The 17216-nt window shown below is 35.7% G+C and overlaps 1 protein-coding gene across 7 annotated transcripts in view; it reads left to right on the top strand.

Annotated features, from left to right (window-relative positions):
- The window catches only part of TTC29 (tetratricopeptide repeat domain 29), a 317361-nt gene that overhangs the window by 53688 nt on the left and 246457 nt on the right, over positions 1-17216 (top strand). For 4 of the 7 annotated variants that reach the window (XM_085222186.1, XM_085222180.1, XM_085222183.1 and 1 more), the window contains exon 1: positions 7428-7562. The exons of 2 other annotated variants lie outside the window; for them this stretch is intronic. The gene's annotated coding sequence lies outside the window, so the exon portion shown is untranslated. Of the gene's footprint in view, positions 1-7427; positions 7563-17216 lie in introns of those variants that run through there. One more of the 7 variants, XM_085222179.1, reaches the window with a different exon arrangement.

The raw sequence follows: 17216 nt of genomic DNA, 5'->3' as shown, positions 1-17216 counted from the left end.
TCGTTTTCCATAACTGATGACTAAGAAAGGTTAAATGTGCAGAGACTGGAAGTTTCAGAAGCTATTATCAGTGAGTGAGAGCAGGTTGCATTGCTGTGCTCAGATACATAGCAACAGAGAAATCATTTAAAACAACACACAAAATACTAGACGAGTGAAAGCAGGGGAGCAGTGGCCTTTGCCCTGCTGGCTGCCAAATTCCAGCTCCTGTGCACTGATGAAAGGAATGTATGCCAGGGGAGTGACCATTCTAAATAAGACAGCTCCTCATGTCACTTAGAAGGTTATGACAAGAGAAGAGAGAGGGAGAATGTGTCATCTCCATTTTATACTTGCTTCTGGAGCCATTAAATGGAAAATTTTGACCAGGATCTGAGGTTATGTCCGAATTTGCACAATCCCTCTTGACATTAGCATGCACCAGAGCTCATCTGCACCACTTAACAATCTTTTCTTCTAGCTAAAAGGCCTTCTTAATTGTAAATTGCTAATTAGTAGGAGAAGCGGTATGAGTGTACGCAGAACTGAATTTGAGCACGTAGACAACTCTGTCAGTGCCAGCTTGACCCAAAGAATTTCATGTGGGCAGCCCACAAGTGATTCCCAGAGGTTTCCATTAAATGTTGTCCACCTGCTGCTAGTTCTGTGCCTTCCGTAGTGAAGTCTGTCCTTGTAAGTGTGCTGTGTGATACCAGACATCTGTGTCCCTGCTTTGATGAGGGTGCCAGGAGGATTACATTGCTTTGTCATTGCTGGTGTCTTGCCCAAGAACCTAGTCTGAGGTGATTGTTGATGTCTGCTGAGTCTGCTACTCAGATTAACAAAGAAGAAACAAGTGATATCTGAGTGACATCTGAAATTCCAGCTATCTAAGATTCCACACCTAGAGATTATCTCTGATCTTGTAAAAAGAAGAGGCTTATGTGCAATGCTAGATTAAATATTAAGAGCCAGATCCTTCATTGCACTGCACTAGTATCAGTATTCTGACTACGTGTTTAAATAATAAATTTCTTCTGACAGCATAGAAGCTGATATGCAACCTCTGACGCTGGGCTCCCATGCTGTTTCTTATGTCACAAATGATGACAATTTCCAGAAACAGTGACTAGCAGCAGCAAGGGACTCTGCAATATTCACTTAATTGTGTTCTGCATTTTCAGATATAATTTACAGTTTGAAAATGTTGAAAAATGAGTGTCCTGACATGAGCTCCCAGTATTCTGTAGCAAGCTACTGGGAACGGAAAAGTTTTTCTTTTAAGATTCAACAAAAACAGTCCCTTACTGTGTGACAGAAGCAAGCTGCACCTAACCTGCCAATGATTCAGCATGTTTTTCTAAATTCAAACTGGGTTGCAGTCTAAAGTTTGCAGCAGGGACTCAAACCCTGCAGGGAAACACCAGAGGCTCAAGATTTTCTCCCAGCATCCATCGTGGTGCCAGGTGGGGAGCCAAATGTGTAGCAAAACACTCTCTGTACTAAAATATCATAACAAATGGCTTCAGGGCACACAGAGAGAGGCCAATCCACAGTATTAATTAGCCTGAAAGTAATTAGCATATTGCTAAAAAATTGTAAGCGGCACGATTGAGAGCTGGATGAGTTTTTGAACTCAGCAATGAAAACCCATGTGTAATAGTAGAGAATTTAATGCACAGTGCGAGGTTTCAGTGACTAGAAGACCAGTTTTGATTGGAAGAAATAAACATAGTGTAAAGAATAATTTAATATAGAAATTATAGACTCTGGACATTATGGTTTGTGGGTTTTTTTGTTTGTTTGTTTTTTCCATCACAGAGACATTACTCTTTAATAGAATTAGTCAAGGTAATTAAAATAAGCATTTCCCTTAATTTGGCTATTTTTCTAAGTGGAAGATGTTTTGGAGTGGATCATTGATTTTTCAAATGTATTCATTATAAAAAGTTTTGGACAAATATTTTGGACTAGGTTTCGGCACATGGATCATTCATGAATAGCCTGTTCTTAGATTTACTTCCTTTTGCTTTTACTTCAGTGAAATTAATAAAATCAACTAAAACATCTTATGAAGCTGCCATCATCATCTGCTTTTCCCAAATGGATTTACTGATTGTTTTGAAAAATTTCTAAATGTCAAACATCCTTTTTGCTATTTCTTTTACACTTACATTAGTATCATATATCACTTCATATTCCCTTGAGAAAGAGTTACTTGACTTAAAGTTTGTCCAAAATGTAATGTGTTGCAATGAGTTTTTCAACATATTAATTCAATGTAAGTAATTAAACTCGTGTTGCATCTAAGAAAATAATTCAACTTTTAATTTCTTTTTGAGAAATGCTTGGGAAGTTTGATTCTTCAAGGGTCAATGCTGAGTTTAGATGATAGTTCTTGGCAAAATAAAACATAACAGGATTTATTTTTTGTAGCTCTTGAATCTTCTGTGATGGGGCATAATGGTGAATGGTTTCAGCCAAATATCACACTAATTTTTTGAATCATAAGCCAAAATATGGCACAGTGACTGTATTTAGGAGTAGTCATATATATTCTTTTGGGCAATGGAAGAGGTGTTGTTTATCTAATGTTTAATGGGTCTTTGTCTAGGAAACAGCAGAATTCCTCAAGGCCCAGGTGTTAGCTTTCCAGTTTAAGTTTAGAAAACTATGATGTACTCAAATGCTTTGACTTTGTCACATTATAAATGTTGAGACTATGGAATCTAACAATATTTTAATTGCAAAATAGTGAGAAAGATGTTTAAATTAATGAGCTTGATTTTTTTTTATTTTTTATTTATTTACTTATTTATTGTTTTAAAATTAGAGAGGGTCTGTTTTGACAGTTTGTATATACGGTTACATTTGTGTTGGATTATCTTTATTGTACATTGCAAATTTTCAGTTTAGACTGAACTCTAAAAACAAGCCAAATATTTTTCTATGCAGATATGTTATTTATGTGAGATTTATCCATTCTCCTGTGATAATGTTTTCTACTTGGTAATCTTGAGGCAGCATGACTTTTAAATACATGGTCAGTAACCACATGCATTTTTAAATGGATGCAAGCATTTGGAGGGGATATCTTTTTAAGAATAAAAGCCTAAAACATGACATTTGTGCTAAAGTGCAAGGCATCTATCTAATTACTATTGCCTGCCACCTGTGACCTAATAACATTTACTTAAAAATTATACAACCAAGCAATGCAGAAGTAAACAGAATACTTGGCATGTAGAAAGTTTCTTTTATCCAAAGACTGTAAAGCTGTTTACAAAAAAATGCTGAAAAATCTAGGCCTCAAAGCATCACTTCTTCATCTACAAAATAAAGGGATGCTTTTCCATTTGGAAAGTATTTTATGTATTTGTAAAATTATTGAAAAAAGTGAGCAATGTCTCAATGCCTTTTGCCTCCACAAAGTTTTTGTGACCCTAAAGAAAATGCTTGCAGAGTGGCTACTATCTTATGAAGATTTAGCAGATAGTCATATTCTGCGATATAATGTTGTCCCCTCAGTGCTGTGATGCCCTAATTATGTAGAGAGCTGTTGTGTCCACAGCCAGATATGTCCACAGAAAAAGGCTTTAAGGTAGGAGTGAGAAAAACTTGCTTCCATTCCAGAATCTGTCACTTCTTTCTGGCCCAAAATTTCTTTCCATTTCTCTTTTACTTAGCTCACAAAGCTCTTAGAGCTTCTCTTGCAGATGGTTTATACAGAATGTAGTAGATTAAGACTGATTAAGACCTCAATTTGAACTCTAACAGAGCAGTATCCATGGCTAACAGTTTTTAATCTCTCCAGCTGCTTTGAGTTATGCTTCCCAACTGTAGTTGGTCTTGGCCTAGAATCAACTTTATGTGTATTCATTACAAGTAATGAACAACATAACAGCAATTTGTATCTGGACATGGAATCTTTAATGTGAGTTAATAAACTCTGATAATAAACTTAGAGGACTCTACAGGGTCCTGCAGCTCATCAGCATAGGCTACTGCATCTGCATAAGCACATCTAGTTATTCTTTGTTCCCTGAACTGACTTTCCATGCCATCTTGATGAACAAAGTATAAAGACAGACTGCTTCACATAGCATTCAGTGATCTGATCCCAGTAGTTTTAAAGACCTGAGATGAAGATGAGTTGATGACTTTGGTCTTTCTACATTTTCTCTCTTCTTTTTTTTTTTTTTTAATGAGGTTTCTCTCTGCTCTCTCTTGACAGCTTGACTGTAAAAAATTTAACTTGTGATCCTATGTGTTACACGCAGTACCAGGCCTGATTTTATGAGGTGTGTGCCAGTATACCTGGATGGAAAGCAGACATACAAATCACTGTACATAGGTCAGTGTTGTAACCTGCTCTGGGAAAGGATGTAAGGTTGTATGGTGTGACATAGTCCTGCTGCAGAGCGTACAGTTTCATACTAGTAATTTATTTAGTCCAGGTAGCTGCTTTAAGTGTGATTTCCCAAACCATTCACAAAGTCAGCATTTAACCTGTTAAGGCTAACTTTCTGAATGACAGAGTCACTGAGCAAAGTGAAAAGTGTCAAAGGCTTTTCTGAAGTCTATGTCAGCAGCCTTTCCTTTATTCACCAGGAGTGATATCCACTCAATCATAGAAAGAGATCGGATTGGTCAAGCAGGACCTGCCTTTTATGAATCGATGCTGGGACCTGATCTCCCAGTTGTGGCCATGCATGTTGTGTGATCTCACTCAAAATGATCTGCTCCATAATTTTTCTGGCATTGAGGTCAGGCTAACAGGCCTGTAGTTCCCTGAATCCTCCTTATGACCATTCTTGTAGATTACTATCAAATACAGACTTTAGAGCAATTAGTTTAATTAAATGAATTTCAAAGCACTTTCACATGAGGTATTTACCTACATTTCATCAAATGATCCACAAAATTTCGACCATATGCTAGTTTCTTAGCTGGCGTATGTTAATAATTTCACTGATTTCAATTGAGCTGAGCTGTTTTTACAAAAGAGTATCTATCTATTGCATTTCATGATTATTTAAGCTTAAGAATAAGTTAGTAATTAGGGGACTAATAAGGGTATAGTAACCTCTTCAGAGCTTTGAATATAAATCTAATGAGCAAATACTGAATAATATCCTGATATATTATGAATGGTTATATAGAATTTGTTGGAATTTCCTAAAACATCACATGAAGGTCATTTCACATAGTGGCTGAAGTAAATTTCAAGCAATCTGTGCACGTGTGGAAAGTGTGTGTGTGTGTGTGTGTGTGTGTGTATACACACACTTATGTAATATATAGGGTTGTGCTCTGAGATTTATAGGGCAGAGGAAGAGTGATGCTGCCAAAAAAAAATTGTTTCACGAGGACTTTTTTGGATGGAGTTCGGGTTGACTGAGAGACTGAATGTAGAACTATAGATTAGGTGAGGATGTAAAGGGGCTGCCAAGGAAACCAGAAGTCTATAAGTGGAGTTCAGTTTGGACGGAGGTTGGTATAAAGACAGAACCTAGAACTGTGGTTGGATCAAGGCTGCATGGGGGCTATCAAAGGAAGGAGCAAACTGAAAAAAAAAAAAAAAATCTCTTGCAAGAACTACATACGAGACTTCATGTGAGTTTTGCCATTCAACATCTAGTGTTCCATTCCAATCTATATTATTCTATGAAAATGTATTGACTCTGGGAAACAGTGTGAAAGGAAACACAGAAAATCTCTCTGGCTTCAGTTCAAGTCTAAAAAACCAAGTTCAGGATTATTTTCCCATGATCTTCTCAACATGAAAGACTGATGCAGCACCGCATTGGCTACTATCCAGTCTAGATGGGAGGTAAATTATATTCCTCTTCCTGGAATACAGCCTTCACCACTAGTGTCACCAAACCCTCTTCTCTTGAGAGCTGAAGTCAGCCAAGTGCAACCATAAGCCCTGCAAGAAGCTGACATTCAGAAACCAGTCCTCCCACTCTTTTCTGCCTCAACATTCCCTCCCTTGTTTTCTGAATTTCCTTCTTGTCCCAGACGTCTCCAGGCTAGACGAGCCTTTGCTGTGGTGAACTAACTAACCCCTTTGGGCATGGAGAAGACAAAACGGTACTTCTAGCTCCAGCTTGCAAGCAGATGTATTATGAGTCTTTACTGAACCAAAAATTGAGCTACTGATTCTAAACACCTGGGACAGAGTGCCTGGGAACTGAGAATGCAATGTATCGAATGGCTGAGCCACCTCTTCTTGAGAAGGCCCTCCAGGAGTCAGCTAACAGGTAATGTTGTGGCCCCATTCAGGAAGTCTGTCCAACATGTCAGACTTACCAGTCACTGATTTGTCAACCAAACTTACTGCTGTCATTCAGCAAGAATTGTATTAGCTCTTAGAAAGCCTGTTCTCACCTATAAATTTGTAGCTTTCTCTATAAATTGAGAATTTTTAGAGGTAAGGGCATAGAATAACATATTTTATAAAGTACTAAGTGCTAAATATTTTAGTTTTGCCAGTTTCAAGGGCCAATTTAAACATGACAGAATTAAGTTGATCTGTTTGCCTTCCTTATAAATACTGCTAGCTATAGCATAATAAATGGTAGGGCTGAAAGCCAAGCAAGGCGGCTGGAGGAATGTTTTGTTTAGACTACTACAATAGCCAGTTCAGCATCATGGTAGGAATGTAGTAAGTTAGGAGAGAGCTAGACTGACAGCGCTATCATACGAGTAAAGATTTTCTCAAATGATTGAGCCAAAGGCAGATTATTCTTGTCTCTATTTTACTTCTTTTGTTCTACGTTTGATCTACTTGGGTATTTACTTCATTCTTTTTCTAGTGAAGCTACCAAGTGCTCTTTGAGAAGTCACTTCAATCTCCATGCTCTTTCTGGAAAAGAGCAACCATGGTTCATACTTCTCTCTCTTGTGCCTCTAGCTTTTCAAAGCTTCCAGAGAGCTTTCACTACATTTTGTTTTATTGACAGTAAAACCAGCAACTTTATAACTACACAGAGAACAAAGCAAATTTAACGTATGAACTTATTAACTTGCATCTAGTTCAGCAAGAAACAAACTACAAGAAGCATTTTACCACAGGCCTAAAGAGGCTTGTGATTGGATAGCTGTGAGGGAAGAAAAAGTACAGTCTTGCTGTGCAGAGCAGCCCTACCTCCAGAACACGGCCACCTTTTTATCATGTAAAAAGGTCAATTTCTTACTTTTTTCAAGCTGTTTGTTTTTCCATTCAAATGACTAATGCACTGCTGACAAAACTGAATTTTGTTACTATTTCTGTGTCCAGGAATTTCTTTTCCTAGCTTTCAGCTCCTCCTCAATACACAAGAATATGGAAAACAAAACAAAAACCTCACAATGATGGAAATTAGATTAGATTTGTTGTAACTATTACAAAACTGTTGTAAAAATTACAAAACTGTGTTTGTTCATAGCCTGTGAGTAATATCCTAGTTGAAGTAATCTTTGTCAAAAAGGTTAGGATGAAGAACTTGTATCTGAAACGTTGAACCATTTTACTGCTGAAAATAAGAGAAAGGAAAGAAGAAAGACTTTACTCCCTCATATTCTACTACTGATTCTTAGTAAGTATAAGCTTCTCCTCATGTTTTCATGCCTATTCATAAGAGTTTTCACAATTTTTTTTAACTATTAAAAGATTTAGCTAAAATGAATATTATAAGATTGCTAATATACACAGAACAGTTTTGATGACCAAAGTGGTTTGGATCTCGTGCTTTAAAATCAGCATTTCTTTACTAGTATATTTCTGAGGATTTCATCCAAACATACCTAGATTTTTCTAGGGGAAATGTTAGAAAGAAGTACCTTAAAGACTAGCAATGAGACTGAGATGCTGAAAGAATTAAAGGCCAGATCTGTAAAGATATCTGGTGTTTTCCGTTAATTCTTCTAACAATGTGGGGCAAGTTCATTTTTGAAAATGATGTTTAAAGAGTACAAAAAATTATATCCATTATGTCTGAATCTTTCTTTGAATATTTTTGATATCACAGCAGTGCAATAGAAGACAAAAATAGTGATTTTAGAAATCTGTTTTGAAAAATCCATACTGTAATAAGTATGAACTGATAATTTCTTATTCTTGCTGGTGATACTGCAGAGGACAACAGAACAGTCATAATTTCTTAGAATTTCTTGTAAAATTCTTTTTTAGTAATTCCTACTAACAGGTATTGTGGCTAGAGTTTTACTATAAAACTTAAAAAGTAGCTTTACAACTATTTGAGGCTCTTCATAAGTATTTTTCATGTCCACTAATTCTCCACTGGTTTCATCAATTCATGCCTTTTCCATTTCAGATGCTAAACAGACAGAACATTACAACTTAGTTGCTGATCTTAGAGCACCTGTAAACAGCTTCATCCAGTGCTACTAAGTAGCCCAATAACTAAATTAGTCATGCTAGCAGCTGATGTATAACATATACCTGTAATAATTTGTTTTGATTTCATACTATTTAGGTCCGTGCAAACAATAGAGGCGTAAGGATTATAACCCTTGGCCGAAAGCTGGGAATTATAAAAGTACTCTTTCATGTGTCATTTTCTGTCTTTTTGAGGATACATATATTGATGGATAGCTGAGAAGGTCATAGCAGCAAAATACAGGGTGTGCATTTTTACAGTGCCTGAAACGTTTAAAAAAAAAAAAAAAAGTATATTTTATATCAAGTTCTGAGGTATTGCTTACAAAACTGCTATGATCTCTTCATTGTGGTGAAGTTCTAAGATTTTGTTTTGTTTCCAGAAGGCTTTTTGTACTTCAGAAATTCTCATCCATCTTCCTGAAATGTCCAGTGTTTTTCTTCTGGGCTCATGCACATATTTCTACCAGAAGAGTTCTGACTTTCCAGTACAAAGCTAGACTAATGAGTAGCTACAAGAGCTAACAATCTGAAACTGTGAATCCGATCAGCTTTCTCTTTGAAATGAACAAGTTTTCTGTATTTATTATAAATATTTATCTTGTCTGAATTTTGGACTTCTCTAAGATGGGTTTTTTGAACTGCTTTTAAAACATATTTAGCTTCTTAAAATTCTCACATAGGGTTCAGACCTTATTGTGCTGCTGCTCTGCAAACCTTGTGGAGCAGTGGGAGGTGCTGCATGTAAGAGATCACAGTTTAAGTAAGGTGGAATAAGATAATGGAAAAAAAAAAAAGTGGTAGTGTGGAAAGCAATTTCTTGAGTTTCCAGAGACACAGTTGGGAATATCACTCTGGCCTGTATGTGCTCTGATGTAAGCCCATGTGTTTCTGAGTAATAAGAATCTGTAATTAGGAAAGAAAAACACAGTTTCGTGAAGCAAGTCTTGAATTATTCTATTTGCCTGAGATGACATTCAGCTCTATTTACAGTGATAGTTATCTATTCAATAAATATATGGATGCTTACGTTCAACTGAAATTGGCAGGGACTTCTTCCATTTGGAATGGCAACTTTTTCCCACAGAAGAATTTAAAACCCATGAGACAATGCACCTTTCTAACTGAGGGCTGGAGTCTGGGCCAAAGTATCACAGTATTCATAAGCAGTTTCATACTTTGAAGGTCTCCAAATTTTTACATGTCAGTAGGTAACATTCATTCACGTCCTGCAAGCAAGAACACTGATGTGTACTCACAGGGGTTCAGCCATGTAGCAACCTCGAGTCTTACTTGGCAAGAATGGAAATATTTTAATTACAGGAAAAAAATAAAGAAAACATTGTGCAAAATCTTTACACATTATGCACAATTCTGAATTTGCTGTCTAAAATAGGAACTCAAACCAGATAGCATAGCAAATTCTGATCCTGATGTTAATTACTCTTCTATTAAATGAAAGTAGAACTGGGACAAGTCACAGGCAAATATGAACTTCAGAACCCAGAAAATGGAAGAGAGAAGGTACTGAAAATAGTTCCAAACAATAGCAGGCCTGGCTTATGTAGAGGAAAAATACAGCTGCATTTGCTATATTTGGTTAATTATTTCTTAGGTAAAGAGTGTCTGTCTTACAGCTAAGATGGAAGATTTGGATATTTTTTGCTACTTGTGCCAGTTACTGAAGATAATTGTGATCTGCTCTAGACTGAACATCTAAGTTTTGGTAAACAATATCTTTGTTCTCTTAAATCCATGCAGTTCATTCATTTCATACATCTTATTCCTTTATTTTTCTTTATCTTGTGTCTTCCCAATTTACCACTCATGACCTTCAAAATTCTATAATTTTATCCTGTGCTGTAGCTGCAGTTGGTTTTAAGCTGTGCCTATATGCTTTTGGCTTACCTGAGTATTTATGTATGACTAACTGAATCACAGTTGTCACCACGGTCTTGCAGAAGGAACATCTTTAACCCTCTTCTGTTTAATCATTAGTTTGGCTTAACATCAGAAGGTATTTGTTTTATTGTTGTTTAACTTCTAGTTTTGAATTTCAGCTTGCTGAAATTAATTAGAAACTTTCTTTGTAAATGAAAGTGGATATTCCCAGGTATACATTTCTCTTCAAGAGCTGTGGTGTTTGTCAGAGAATTTTTTAAATCTTGATAGAAACATGAGAGTTGGCGTCTCTACTTACAGGAAACAAGTGTATCTGAAAATCTCTTGAAGAACCAAGGTCAGTTGGTTAGCTGTGTCTGCACTCACTTTTCTTTTCATTTGCTTTTCCAAAATTGCCTAAACACTTACTGGCAGGAATTCTCATGGAACAAATAAAAATTAAGTTCAGTGAATTATTGTGGAAAATGAATTTGGAATTCATTAGTAACAAGTATTTATGTAAGAAACCTGACTGTAAGAATCATTTAATAAGTAAATATTAACTCTACTGTGTGGTTTGCATCTAATCTAAGCAATGCAATGCAGGTTTAAATGCCACTTATTTAGCTGTTGATAATTAATAAATCAAGACTTAGTAGACATCATTATGTGATTATAGATTCTGCTATAGAATGCAGAAAATCCATAATGGTTTAAGCTACTGACGGGGACAAAAACCTGCATGAATGAATGACTTTACTGGATGACATTTGCTATTGTCTTGTATTCAAGTATTTCAAAAAACAGATGTTTTATATAAGAAAAACATTTATGTTCAATTGCCAAGTTTACTTTGCTACCATTAACAAAGCTAGATAGATGCAAAGCCTGAACTTGCTTGTGTATTCGTCAGGGATTTTGCACTTCCAAGTATTAATTGGATAATAGAATGCAGAGCGGTGTCCACTTACATGATGGATGACTGTACTTTATCTTTGATTCCTTTCAGACCTGTTCTGATTCACGGGAACCCTGGGCACCCTGTACTTTTTGTTTTCATCTTATTTCCTGGTCCATACCCCAGCACTAACCTTTGTGACTCCTTTTCTGCCACCCTTTCACACTGTTTTTCGGCAATGGTGGTTCTTTCTTTAGTCGTATGCTTTTAGGTACTGACTGGAAATTGATTCTTAACTGATCAAATAATCTTGCTCTTAAAACTTGGTATCTTGATGTGGGAGAAAGTAGAATTCAGTGCAGGAACAAAGGTGTTGTATGGAACAATTCAGAAAGGATTGGGTATAAATGCTGAAGGTTGTGGATCTTCATGAATATCCAATCTAATCGAACACAGTAAACTATACTTTGTGAACTACCCATTGTCGAATGAGAGAATGCAGTAAATTCTTCTTAGAGCAAGCATCTGTTCTCCCATAAGATAATGGATCTTGCAGGTGTTCTCTAAAGGCTTCCATATTCCAATGAAATTTTCATCATTTTATGCTTGTGGCCTGTACTCAAGTATTGGTAAAATTATAAGAGATTTTATTACAATCCTGTAATGCTGTAAATGTAAAAAATTCCAGTAGAGTTTGCTGACTGATCGACTCTTCCATCTTCCATCTAGCTTTATGTAAGCATTTAGATGTCTTACCAACAGAGTGTGGGATTAGGTGTCTCTATTAAATAGAACAGCCTCACCTGCTGCCTGTTGGAGAAAGCAGTCACACAGCTGCTCGTCTTATGCAACATACATACAGATTTTGCACTGTGTGTACTCTACAGTACAGAACAGTCAGTTTTTCCAAATAATTCAAGACTGAGTTAGTGAAGGCCAGATATGCCATCTGTTTTCACAGCAAGATCTCATCCTGTGATATCGTGTCCTCTAAAACAGAACTAGAGAGTTTGATGACTCCAGTGGACCTGCATGTAGTTGCAGAAGTCAGCATCCACATTAGCAAACATTAGTATCAGAGGTTTAATAATGCTATGTGTTGTCAAGATTGTGAAGATCCTGTGCTCAGGGAAATTGCATATATTGTGCCATCTGTATCCTTGCCCTGTTCCATGGAGATTTGGTTGCCTTTTCTGGAAAAAAAATGTGTAAGTTTCAACTATAATCAGTCTGCAAGGATTTCAGTGCCTGAATATATTTTAGCCCAATTCATTTCAACATTGTTAATAGTCCAGAGAATTTAAATGACATGTAAGGAATTGCCCGGTTGTATTGGTCCTTGATCATGGCACTTACCTTTTGTCAAGATTTTATACACGCCAAAATGATTTGCTATTGCTCTGACAAAAAAAGACGGGACAGGAGAAGCTGATGTAACATAAATACTTCCAGATGATGGAGTCGTGGTGTAAGAAATTGTATTTTCAGATAATATTATGTGATTTTTGCCTTTGAAATTTCCATTAAAATCGAGCTGTATTATCAGCTTGTCATGAACAGTGAAGTCTTTCTAACTTATTCCAAATGATATATTTACTCTTAAGTTTCTGAAATAAGTTTTTGCCTGAATCTGTAAGGTCTTACCTACAATGTCCAATTTTCAGGAAATTTAGGCAAAATATGCTCAGCTGTTTTGAAGCTAGAGTGAAACAAAGCTATTATCTTTGTGTAGTTCAAATGACATTTCTGTGCTTTCGTAATAAATGCAGCTGATGTTCCAAATCTTGAACTAGGATTGTTTCATTGTCCTCAGATGGGAATGAAAAACAAGCTGAACTTCAGAAATGTGTGCCCATGATTTTGAAAGTTGACATTTGCAAATACACAATAGAATGTCTTTTTTTTTGTTTTTTCTGGTTAACAGAATAATTTAACGTTTCACACATCAACAAATAGCATATTAACTAAAACCACCTGAGGTATACAGGAAAATTCAAGTACAGCTTTAAGTGTGGTTTGGTTTAGGGTACATTACTTGAAACTATTTTATTCAGAGGCCAGTTCATTTAAAAAATCAATCACTTTATTTTTTACAAGTTTTTAAATAAAAGGTCTTTCTTAAATGAAAGCTCAAGAAAATGAGCTGAGATAAAGGGGATTAATGAAATGATGTTCAACTAGTGTACACATTTTAATTTAGAATTAAAATAGCTTCATTCAGTTTATGATAATTTATTAGGACAATTAATTAGGATCAGCATGTATTTACAGAGAATTTTAATGTGATACTACAAATTCATTTGAGAAGTTTATTGGGATTATTTTCCAGGGCACGTATATTCAAAAATACCTTCATTTGAAAGAAATTAGATAACCACATAGAGCAATTAAGCTTTTTTGCACTTGCTTTGTTATCCCTATGTGGTAACAAGTGAAGTTTAATTGATATCTCTGCTCTTGAGTATAGCTCTTCAGTTTTTCTTGACAGTGCAAATCATCCCCTCATCAGCAGAGGAGAATGTTCTTAAAATTACAAAAATGAGAAAGGAACCCAAGTACATACTATACAAAAAAAAGAAGTGCCTTATATTTTATTACAGGTAGGTTTCATGTTGCTTATGTGTGTTTAGGTTTTATTGCTCAGTTTAGCAAGACCAAGACATTTTGTGCATTTTTTCTTTCTAAAGTCTAGAGAATATCATTTTTAGAACTATGGATTTTCCAAGATAGTTAACAGATAACAACTCTGAAATCTAAAACGTGAGCCTTAGCTATTTTAGATCATTAATAGTAAAAATATAGAATTTAAAAAGTATATAGAAATATATAGAGAATATATATATACACACACACACATATATATATACATATACATATATATACACACACGTACACACACACACATATATGTATGTATATATATGGAAAAATAAAAGTAGAATATGAGATGTGGTAATGTCTGTTTTCCTCTCTTCCATGAAATAGAGTAGTGCAGCATTCAGTATCCCTCTTGAATCCACGGTTTGATACTTTGCTTGGTTTCAATGTCTTGTTAGGGGTACATTTAAAATATTCCATTTATTATTATAACAGGTTCTGTTGATGATCAGTACTTTAATTTGTTCCATCAGCGGTCACAATAAAATGCAATCCAGTCTAACAGCCTCAGTAATCTAGTACAATTAACACAGACAAAAGGAAGAAGAGTGGAAATACTGTAATCTTCAGTTTGTGAATGGGAAATGTCACAGAAGGATGATGTCCTGTATCTCCCTTCATGTCTCCTGACATTGTGAAAGGGATGTAGATTAACTAAATTTCAATTTAATGCTTTACAGAAAACAGTTCTTCTCTTAAAAGTCCCTCATTAAATGTTATTGTTGTGTAGACTTATGCTGTTAAACCTAACCTAAAATCAAACAAAGTTGTTAATCAAATAGCTATTTAAAGACAAATCAAGTATTAAGGGAAATAAATTTGCTACTTTATTTTAGAATCTGCTCTGTTCAGCATAATCCAATTAGGTAACCACACTGGGAGCAGCAAACAGCACGATATTATCTAGCTGGAATTCTCAACGATGTTTACCATCAGCATGTAAAATTAACTTAACTTAGCCAAAAGTTTCAGCCTAGTAAAATTATACAATTGAAGCAAAGATCACTAACAGCAGCTCCCTAGACCTCTTCTAAAGTGAATTTCATTTTTTGATTGTTTTTCTTCTATAAAATTGTTTTACAGTCATTTTGCTCTCATATCTATGGTGAAACTCAGTAGTCATATCCATGAAACTGTCAGCCTTCTGCTGTGAAAGATTAAAACCTAAGATAGATAAGGTGTTCTATAAGAAGTTTGTTTTTCCTTTTAAGTTGTTTACCACTGTCACTAAGAAAGACAATGTCATTATGAAAAGAGCTGCAGGGAAAGCTGACACCAAGATAACATTGATCACTGTCATGTGTTTGAGAATACTCTGTAAAAGGAGCTGTTAGATGCTTTTCTATTGAGAAAGGAAGCGGTATTTACAGTTGTCATGAAAATGTTGGAGTTACATTTAAAAACAAACAAGTCCAAAGTGTAACCATGCTCTGAGACTAGGTCAGCCTGGGACCTTCGAGGCTTGGAGCTTGGGCCTTCACTCAGCTGAGCTTTGGTTGAGTTCATTTGGCATGCATGGTGCGTTGCTATTGTGTCTGTACAACTTCTAATCACTCACAACCACTTTGTCACTGACGGAAGGAATACACTGGAGTTTTCCTTCACTCAGTTTGACAAAGTGATGGGATATCCCCCTTATATGCTAGCTCTTGTCAGTTGTATCAGATTTGGTAAGACAAGCACCTATGCCACTCTGAGAATGTAACTCAGCTGACGTTTAAAGTGTATATGTATACCACTGCAACAGGGCCTAATTTAATGTGCTGTATGCAAATATGCTCTATTTTGCCTTTTTCTATTTCTGTGGTGCTCTCTCAGAGCTGCATCTTCACTGATAAAAGCAATGTGCAGTTTCTTATTAGTGCCCAGTTTAAATAATCAATGAAGGAGATTTTTTTGCCTTGTTTTTGTACAAATTCTTCTAAGGCTTGCCTGTTAAAATGGGTAACTGGAGAATTCTCTGATATGTTGTTCAGGTTAGTTAAAGTAACTAACCAAATAAGACCCCTGAATGCTGTCAGCCAACTGTTTCTGTGATGTTTTAGGATTCGGCTTATATTCTCACAGTCAGCCGTGATTCAAATCATAATAATTAAATAACAATGGATTATCTGTCTCTGTAAGGACATCGTAACAGCGGCATCCCTGGTGTCCAATTTTTCCTTGACAGTGTCTCAGTAAGGATTTTGTTTTTTTTTTTCATGTTAAATATGATTCTTTCAATAGGTTCACGGTATGTGAAAGCTGAACTAACCAGTGCTAATAGCAATACCCTTCACTGATGTAACTGGCCTTGAGCATGACTGATCTTTTACAAGTCTGTGCAGAGAAATCCTATTGCTCTACTACCTAGAAGCACGGATACAAAGTTCACTTGCTTAATAAATAAATAGGATGGATAAAATGGGTTCAGCTCAAAACTGGGCAGTTTCCTGCACAATGAATTTAAAATGCAATATTTCCTTTATCTTGCTGATTTTATTTAAAATATTTTACCAGTTTTATTAGTTTTAATGTATTGTCATCTTAATTTATTTGTCATTAAAATGTTCTGTTTTACTTCTGTTTTGTTTTTTTTTGTTGTTTGGTTGGTTTTTTGTTTGTTTGGCTTGGTTTGGTTTTGGTTTTTGTTTTTTTTTTCCCTTTTACCACCACATCTCCTTTTTATTTTGGTATTTTAACTCAAATGGGACGATCAGTTGTAGCCATCATTGAAAGATACTGCAGCTGGCACATGTCTGTTGCTTGCCTGATACCCCTCTCAATTTAGCAAGAAAGAGTTGAAGAGCTACTGAAGTTCATGATTAAAGTTCCTGAAAGGAGAAGCATGGCTAAGGCATTGGTTTCACAGGGTCCAAACTTTTCTTTATACTTCCCTCTGACTTTTGCAGACTCAGCATAATATCTGTCAAGTGCTGCTCTTGGCCACTTGTCTGAGAAACCTTCTGCTTCTGTTGTGCTTTCCTAAGAGAAAGCAACTGTTAGTGCTTGTGCTTTAGCAGCCTATGATGAGAGTAATTTAATCATATCCTAACAGCTTGAAAATATGACTGACTAGAGATGTCCCTTGTCTTTGCCTGGCCTTCCTTCCTCTGGAAAAGTCTGATTATTTTTGAAAAGTACTGGAAGACACTCCTCCATACTGCAAAGCTCTGTATTTTGCACAGTAGTGGAGACTTATCCAAAGACGAATCGAAGTATAGATAATCACATTTTTAGGTCCTTTGAGAAGTAAAAACTAAAAGAATTCTCATCTTAAATACTACTGTATTAATTAGAATCTGAGCAGGGAAGTAGTGCATAGTACAAGGTACATATATATACGTATGTATATGTGTATATATATATATGTGTGTGTGTGTGTGTGTATATATATATATGTATGTATGTATATGTGTATATATATATGTGTGT

Source organism: Meleagris gallopavo, chromosome 4 (assembly GCF_905368555.1).
Source record: "Meleagris gallopavo chromosome 4, MGAL_WU_HG_1.1, whole genome shotgun sequence".
Classification (NCBI taxonomy): domain Eukaryota; kingdom Metazoa; phylum Chordata; class Aves; order Galliformes; family Phasianidae; genus Meleagris; species Meleagris gallopavo.
The sequence above is the reverse complement of the archived record's forward strand: the minus strand, read 5'-3'. Positions and strand labels throughout refer to the sequence as shown.